A 9024-nucleotide genomic window follows, 5' to 3' on the forward strand; every position below is an offset into this window, starting at 1 on the left:
GACCTGCTGTGGTTCAGGGACAGAGAGCAGACAGTGTAGCTGGAGGTGTGAGTGAAGGCAGAGTGGGGGTGAGGGAGTCAGAGAGATAGGTGGGTTTGATGATGAAGAACCTGGTTCTAAATGGGGTGAAAACATTGCAGGCTTTTGAGAAGAGGAGTGACATGATTTGGTTTCTCTAGAAAGCTTGTGTGGGTGCTGGGTGGAGGGTGTCCTATTAGTGGGTCAAGGAAAGAGCAGGGAGGATAGTTAAAAAGTCAGTGGTGACTGACTAGGGCACAGGGTAGCATTGATGAGAGGTGATAAATCTGGGTCTGTTTTGGAGGAAGAGTAGTTCATGACTTACTGGTGAATTCACTGTGAGGGAAAGAATAATTCAGGGTGACTCTTAGGATTTTGATGTGAGCAGTTGGGTGGTCAGTGTGCATTTCCCTGGCAAAGCTGTTGTGGGAACAGATGTTGTTGGGGTGTAGGGCATGGGGAATGAGTAGTTCTGTTTGTCTAGTCAGTAGTTAATGATGTTGGCCTGAAGCTCAGCTCAAGGTAACTTTGGAGTATATGCTCATGGGCATATACTTGCCGTTTGAAGCTGCAGACGGTGAGTTCACCTAGAGTGTTGAAGGTGGAGAAGGAGGAGCCAGTGAAGTGAAGAAAACCCAAGGGCTGTATCTCAGGGAGGCTCAGGGAAGATTGCTTCAGGCAGTGTCAGATGCTGCTGAGAGGTTAGGCAAGAAGAGGACTTGGATTCAGGAAGATACGGGACATCATCAGTGACTTTGATCAAAGTCGTTTTAATGTCTTGGCAGGAGTCACAGAGGTTGAGAAGAGGTGGGGGATTAGTGAGGAAAGAGCTTTGCTGTAAACAGTAATGGAAGTAAGGCAGAGGGGGGCAGTGGATGGTAGTAAGTTGTGCTTATTTGCCAGTAGGAATAATTCAGAACCAAGGGGAAAATTGATAATATAAGAGTGCGAGGGGATACTTGATGGAGGAAATATTGGGAAAGGAGTGCGATGGGAGGCGTGGGGCCAGGGTAAGGTGGAGAGTTGAGCCTTAGGAAAGGAGCAGGGATGCATCCCCTGCCCTGGAGGAGGGCATAGAGTTCAGACACTGATTTCAGGTGGGAGGAGGAGGGTCCTGGGGTTACTTCAGTTTTCGCTCTGAAGTGTGTAGAGGGTTTGAGAGGTTGAGGAGAGAGGAACAGGTGATATTACCTCAGTGTGGGAAAAGGAATTTATCAGCCTGGGGTAATAGAATTGTATTGCAGGCCGAAAGCCCGTTTGGTATTTTGGTCATATATTTGAAGTCAGTACAGTTGGCACAATTGCCTGGCTTTTCTTTGGTGATGTTCTGCTCCTTGGGTGAAGTTCACAGTAAGCAGGTATTTAGGTTTGCCAGGGTTAAGGGTTAGCCAATAAGCGGGACAGGAAGGGAAAGACAGACAGGAATGGGAGATGACAGAGACTTGGTGGCAGGAGAGGTTACAGATGGGAGTGGGGAACACCCTCATTAGTGATTTGAAGATGGGAATGGGAGGTTTTGGTAGGAGAATTGTGCCATTTGGAATGGGGGTTTTATAGTGTGACAGCACCAATCAACTCTATCATGATTGGTGCTGTCATACTGTAAAACAAATGCTCCACGTACTTGAAGGCCATTTTTAAAAGCAGTCACGATAGTGACTCAGACCTTAAGTCTGTTTATGTGGTGAATTGCATTTATTGATTTCTATATGTTGAATCAACCTTGCATCTCTGGGATGAACCCCACTTTATCATGGTACACTATCTTTTTAATGTGTGTATGTGATTTGCTAGTATTTTATTAAGAATTTTTACATCTATGTTCATAAAGGATATTGGTTTGAAGTTTTCTTAATATGTCTGTCTAGTTTTGATATCAGGGTGATATTAGCTTCATATAATGAATTTGGAAGAGTTCCCTCCTTTTCTATTTTCGTGGAATAATTTGAGGTGGATTGGTATTAGCTTTTTTTTTTTTTTTTTTAAGGGTCTGGTGGAACTTGACTAAGAATTCATCCATCCTTGGGTTATTCTTTCTTTTTTTAAAAAAATTTATTTGTCTTTTTCTTTCTTTTTTTGTGTATAACACAATACCTTTATTTTACTTATTTATTTTTTTATGTGGTGCTGAGGATCAAACCCAGTGCCTCACACATGTAGGTCAAGCGCTCTACCACTGAGCCATGATCCCAGCCCTGGTCCTGGGCTTTTCTTTGTTGGTAGGCTTTTGCTGATGTCTTCAATTTCATTACTTAAAATTGATCTGTTTAAATTTTCTGTATCTTCCTGATTCAATTTGGTTAGGTTGACTCTAGAAATTTGTTGATGTCTTCAAGGTTTTCTAATTTATTTGGATTATAAATTTTCAAAATAGTTTGATTATCCTGTGTATTTCAGTATTGTCTGTGATATTTGCTTTTTCTTATGAATTTTAATAATTTGAGTTTTTCCCCCTCTTTCTTTTGGTTAGTTTGGCTAGAGTTTATCAGTTTTGTTTATTTTTTCAAAGAAACAACTTTGTTTTGTTGATTTTTAAAAAAAAATTTTTTTTAAAGATTTCAATTCAATTAATTTTGTCTCTGATTTTGATTAATTTCCTGTCTTCTACTGATTTTGGTGTTGATTTGTACTTCTTTTTGTAGGGCCTTGAGATGTAAGAAATACAGAAAAGAGCTGGGTGTGGTGGTATGTGCCTTGAATTCTAGCTGCTTAGGAGGCTGAGGCAGGAGATTGCATGTTATAGACCATCTTGGGCAACTTGCTGAGACCCTGTCTCAAAATTTAAAAGAATAAAAAGAACTGGGGATGGAACTCAGTAATAGAGTACCCCTGGGTATCACACACAAAAAAAAGAAAGAAAATACAGAAAAGAATAAGCAGCAGTAGAAACTACCCATAATCTTACCAACCAAAAATGTTGAAGTATTTCTAAGTCTGTTTTACACTGTTTGCTATTTTATAGCCTGTTTTTTCTGCTTAAGATGTTGTGTAATTTTCCCATATCAGCCTATACCATGTGTGCATGCATGTGCTCATGTGTCTGGGGTATACTTACAGTTCTCGTTTGCTTTTCTGAATGAGTTATATAAACACTTGATTTAGCTTTTTGAAGTGACATCTTTTTTGTGTATCCTTCCAGACTTCTGCTTACACACAGTAAAATTTTTCATTTTTTTAAAGTGACCTTGCGTCTTGGAGAGTGTTCCGTATCAGGGCACCCATCCATCTGTCCGTGCACCCATCCATCTGTCCATGCACCCATTACTAGTGAAGTTGAGTATTTTTGGTGTATGAATATGCCTGCCTGATTGTATTTCTTCTTTTGTTAATTGCTTGTTCCTGACCCTTTTGTATTTTTTTCTGGAGGTGTGAGGTAGGCTGGTTTTAATGTTTTAAATACATGACAGCAGAATGCATCACAATTCTTATTACACATATAGAACAATTTTTTATACCTCTGTTTGAATATAAAATATGTACACATCAATTCATGTCTTCATACATATTACTTTTAATTTTGTTTATGCTTTAGAGTTACAGGGCCTCATATATTAGTAAGCCATACCACTGAGCTGTATTCCTAGCCCATTTCCTGAGCTTTCTGGTCTTTTCTATTGACTTATTTATCTCCCCATCATATTTCATTGATTGCAGGTCATATTCCCTATTTTAGCATCCTTAAGTTTGGAATGCATCTTAACATCAGCTGTTGACTATAAGTTGGTTTCTGAGAGGGCATGTATTGTTCTCTGCCAGCCACTGGGGGTCACTACCCACCTGGTCTACTTAAGCTGATTTCTCTACTTGAGATGTTCTTGGTCCATGCTGGTAGTGTCAACTCAGACCTCAGAATCTGCAGGTGGAGGGAACAACGGTACCATTCAGTGTACAGGGAATTTTCCCCCCCTCTTCCCATGTCAGATAAGAGGTGTGAGGGGTTTTTGCCATCCCTTTTGCTTGGATGGTTTTTCTTTTTATGTCTAACTAATCAGGGTTGTGGCCATTCGGTATCCCTACTTGTTTGAAGGTCTCTTGACTCCTTTGAGACTCTCTTTCCTGGGCATCTTTCATTTTGTGCATAAAACAATGGCATGCTCTATGGTGTGTTAATAATGGTGATTTTTTACTTTTGAATGTCTGGCAATGCAAGTTCTCAGTATACCACAGTCTTGACTCTCTCTACCCTCTCAAAACAAACAAAACCCAAAAACAACACTCCTGGATTTTGGAAACCTCAGTCAGAACCTTTTATCTCACATAAGATTTGTTTACTCTAGTGGCTTTATTTCCATATGTATTTGCTTATAAAATTTAGGCTAGAATCTAAGTTTTTAATACTAAACTGATAAAATAATTGAAAATATTATGCTTGATTCATTCAGAGACCAGTTAAGCTAAATAATATTTTCACGTTTATTTCCTTTTATTGCTTTTTTAAAAAGCCTTAAATTAACCTGATAATTAACTTAAGATTTTGTCTTTCACTTTCCATACTTGCTTTTTACAAAGATTCCTCTTGCTGAAATAACTTTGTGCCCTCCCAAGCCTTCGGATGGCACATCTGAGGCCGTGCGCTCCCAGGCTGTGTTATTTGGAGGCCGTCTGCAGTGTTTGCTCAGGAAGGTTGAGCATGAACCTGTATGTTCTTTCACTTCAGGAAGGAGCGGCAGTGCATTATATTCTTACTGTAAATTTGTGACATTTACCAAGTTTTCTTTTTAAAACTTTCTTCTCTTCACAGAAAGTCCCAGGGAAAATCACCTTGCTGAAAGAACTCTCCATGGATGTTCCCAGTCTGCTCCTGTGATGGAAGATTGAAAAGCGATGCGTTGACAGTTGTTCACACATGACTCTCAGGTGTGGGCTTCATTCAGAAGGCAACACATGGAGCGAAAAGGAAATGAAAAAATCTACTGCATTTGGACAGTATGGATGAGAAAATGTAATTATAAAAATAATGCAATGAAAAATTCCTCAGATTTGTTTAGTTGTATAGTTGTCCAAGTTAAGTGTGAGTTAAATGAAGAAATATTTGTAGCATGCAAATGGTTATTTCTGTTTCTGAAAAACCATCATCAATGGGCTATTAAACTTACATTTTTCTTTTTATTAGTGCAGTATGTTCCTTTTATTCAGGTATGGACTTCTTGAGAAACTCTGGTAACATGATTTTCAGGAAAGATGTCATACTTTCAATGTGAAGCATGGTTCTGAGCTGCTGGGATGCAGGGTCCTTTCTGAGGAAGTGGCCAAGGTCACTTGCAGCCCACGCTGGGTCTACGGTGTTGTGGAGCCTTCACACCACCGGAAGCCTAGTTATGAAGTGCTTTGACTTTCCAGAAGTTCTGTGATGGACTCTCTGGGAGTGTCCACCTACACAAGGAGGAGGGAGCACATGTCAGGTTTCATTTGGTCATCAGACGAAGCTGGCAGTTGCCTCATTGCTGAAGTTCTACTTAATGTGAGAACCAAAGTAGAGGTTTTTGTTTTCTGGTTTATTAATTTCCCTTATACCAAAGTCTTTGAAAGTATGAAATGTACTGCTTCTAGGCTGTAAAGCTACTTCACAAAAAGACTGCTCTGTGGTATTTCACTTTGTTTTACCATAAATTCAAATTATCTAAATATTTTCCTAATCCTACACAGAAATGCTGATTTTCTTCTTTTGTTATGTAGTGGAAACATTTTACATTGTTTACATAGTTCTCATGGAACATGGAATTTTTTGAAAGCTATATATGATACACATTTTTGTGTATATATATTCTAATTGGTGTGAATAAAACAGTAACATCAGTGATTTTTTTAAGCAGCAAACTTCTGTATTCTCATGTCTTCCTTTAGTAGTATTCCTTTGAGCTAGGCGTGCTGGCACATGCTTGTAATCCCAACAACTTGGGAGGCTGAGGCAGCAGAATCACAAGTTTAAGGCCAGCCTGGACAACTTAGTGAGACCCTGTCTTAAAATAAAATGAAAAGGGCTGGGGGATGTGGCTCAATGATACAGCACCCCTAGGTTCAGTCCCCAGTACTGGGGAAGAAGGAAAATCCTGTGAGTTCAGTGTCATTCCCTTTCTATTGTGAGTAGCTGCTGTGTAGCTAATACAGGACTTTATAATTTGCTACTAATAGTAGAATGAGAACTGTAAAATTTTGGAGCTGCAGTTGACCCTGGATGGCCTATATTCCAACCACCTCAATTTTCTAGCTGAGGAACAACACTAAATGCCTTTTCTAGACTGATACATGGCAGATCTGGGCTGGAACACAGATTTATTGACTCCCTTCCGGCCTTCGTTTCTCCACACCAGGACAAATTGCTTTTCACTTAATTTTCACTTAACTTCCCAGTACTGATGAAATAAAAAAAAATGAGGGTCATTTATATATATTTTAATAAAATCCTGTTTGATTTTTCAACTTACAGTGAGTTTTGTGTTTTGTTCTGCCTGTCTTCTGAGTGATGGGTTAAGAGAAGGGCCTTTGGGCCATTGTCCATGGAAGAAATGTGTGCCAGGCCTGGATTCTTGCCATTTCATTTTAAACCTGAAGAAACATAAAATAGAATTTTTTGGACCTGGTTGATGACCTATTTTTCCATCACTATACAGTCTTTTTATAGTTCTCCTGAGGGCAGAGTCTGGAGCAAAGTCTTGGTCACTGTTGTCACCACCATGCGAGCACAGAGTCTTTCCACAGAGTGAGGGACTTCCCAGATATTTGTTGAATAAGGGAATTTTTAAAATCAAAACCATAATTTGACACTTTGAAAGAGACCCGAGAGGATCATCTCGATGGGTGGTTTGCAGGGTTTTGAAAAGCAGCAGGACTCTTTCATTGAAAACATTTTCAAATTCCAGTTTGTAGACAAGATGAGAGCACAGCTGACCAAACTGCCTCCTCTCCTCAGGAGCAGCTTGAGACCTTACCCAGCCCCTATTCTAGACTAATTCTCTTATCTTCCCTAGGTGGGGAAAATCAAGTCTTTAGTCATTCTGGAAGTGTTCATGTGCAGAGTTTGGAACAAAACTTTAAAAATGTTAGTATCTGAACTCAAAGGATAAGAGTCTTCTTACAACTGGCCAGAACCTCGAGCCTACTGAGTCATGCTAATGCTGTAGTACATGAGTGCATATGGCTTCCCAAGTCTGACAGTCACTTGTGTTTCTTGAATCCAAGCAGATAAGCATGTTTTCTCAGAACAGTATGATTAAAAGAAAAGGAAACAACACAAGCCATAGTTATTTTTGAGGTAAGTATGTTTCCTGAAAGGTGTGATTGACATGGACCCTTGGGAATGAGCATTAGAGTAGAGACCACTGTGCTGGGGGGATGCTCTGAGAGCTGAAATGGTAACCTGGTGTGACTATAAGAAGAACTGGAGGTCAGGCTTGTCCCAGACAAGCCAGGATGACTGGCCCTGGTGGTGTTCATGTTCTGTTGTTTCAGGCATCTGATTGGGAGGCATCTCACCACCTTGGTGCTGGGCCGCCGTGTATGCCAAGCACTTTTTTGGTGGGAACTCAGTTTTGCCACTCGGAGGAGGGTGAGTTGAACGGCAGACACTGGATGCTTTTCCTCCAAGTGTAGTTCTTATTATTACGTAGCAAGATGGCACTCTGAAAATAGGTTTGTTCCCGTGGGGGAATTGGCAGTTCACGCTCTTCATGTGCCAAGGTGCCAGCGCTGCTCCTGTTGTCAGCCCTTGCCCTGGGGTGTGCAGGATGGATGGTCGGCTGACTTGTCTGTTGATGTTTCTGTGATATTTTGACCAGGTTATCGGTTTTGTCCTGGTATTTTATTTTTACAAATTGAGCTCACCAAAAACTCAAAAGCATAGTAAACCTCCAGTGTCTACCTGTCTTGGCTTGTGTCCAAGCTTTACCTCTCAGTTGTGAATCCTTGTGCATGATTTCTTCCCACTAACTTCTCAGCAAAGTGTGTTTTGGTTTCGTTTTGTTCTGGGGTCAGTTTCCTCTACCCAGAAGTTCCTTAACCTCATGGGGGAGCTGTAAGGATTAAACAAAAGTAGGAGTAAGGCCCCTTTGTTGGTGAGCAGCACACAGTAGGCACTTGTGGCCTTAGCTGGTTAGTACTATGCTCAGCACACAGTAGGCACTCGTGGCCTTAACTGGTTAGTACTGTGTTCAGCACACAGTAGGCACTCGTGGCCTTAGCTGGTTAGTACTGTGTTCAGCACACAGTAGGCACTCATAGCCTTAGCTGGTTAGTACCATGCTATTGTTTTGCCACGAGTGCTCAGGTGCATCGAAGACCAGGCCTTCAGTGGCAGATTACTACCACCCTCATCCTTCCTGGGTCATGCGGTGGCCAGGGTTCTGGCAGTGAGCACTGCCACAGAGAGAGAGCCTTCCTCTGCTCACAGAGCTGTCTGAGGAGCGGCAGAGCCTGGAGATCTGCAGGAGTGCAGGGTGTGCAAGGCTGGAGAGGTGCAGCCATTAGAAGGGGGGGGTGGCATGGCATGTGTTGGCATGGGTGGACGTGAGGGATGGTGATAATTATTTGCCTGTCTTCATCTGGGCTCTTGCAAAATGCCTTTGGATAATGTCAGTGTGCCCCAATTTGACTCATTTGGAATAAGGATCAAAGGATGAAGAAAATGCTTATTTTTCTTCTTTATGCTTCAGACCAAGTGAAATGAGCTTGGGCAGTCCACATGTGTACCACTAGGGTAAATATGAAACGATCACAGCGATCTTCCATATAGGACATTTTGTAGGGCAACATATAAAACAGATCAGGGGTTAGCAAGAAAATCCATAAAATAGTGGTCAAAATGCCGCATACTAGTCAGTGGTGAGCTGCAGCTTAGGTTCAAGGATATGGAATTGGTGTACTTGGAATGGCCCACTGTGTTCTTTCATTTCTTGTATTAAAGTGTGACTGTGTGTGTGTGTGTGTGTGTGTGTGTGTATGTGTGTGTGTAACCCAGAGCCTCACATGTGCTAGGCAAGAAATCTGCTACTGAGCCACCCCCAATCCCTT

The 9024-nt window shown here is 41.2% G+C and overlaps 1 protein-coding gene across 2 annotated transcripts in view; it reads left to right on the forward strand.

The window, feature by feature from the left end:
• LOC107152827 (SEC23 interacting protein) overlaps nt 1-5127 on the forward strand; it is a 45447-nt gene extending 40320 nt beyond the window's left edge. For both annotated transcript variants that reach the window (XM_015498325.2, XM_048791310.1), the window contains exon 20: nt 4760-5127. The gene's annotated coding sequence lies outside the window, so the exon portion shown is untranslated. The remainder of the gene's footprint in view (nt 1-4759) is intronic.
• The last annotated feature ends 3897 nt before the right edge of the window (nt 5128-9024 follow it).

Source organism: Marmota marmota, unplaced genomic scaffold, assembly GCF_001458135.2.
Source record: "Marmota marmota marmota unplaced genomic scaffold, marMar, whole genome shotgun sequence".
NCBI lineage: Eukaryota > Metazoa > Chordata > Mammalia > Rodentia > Sciuridae > Marmota > Marmota marmota.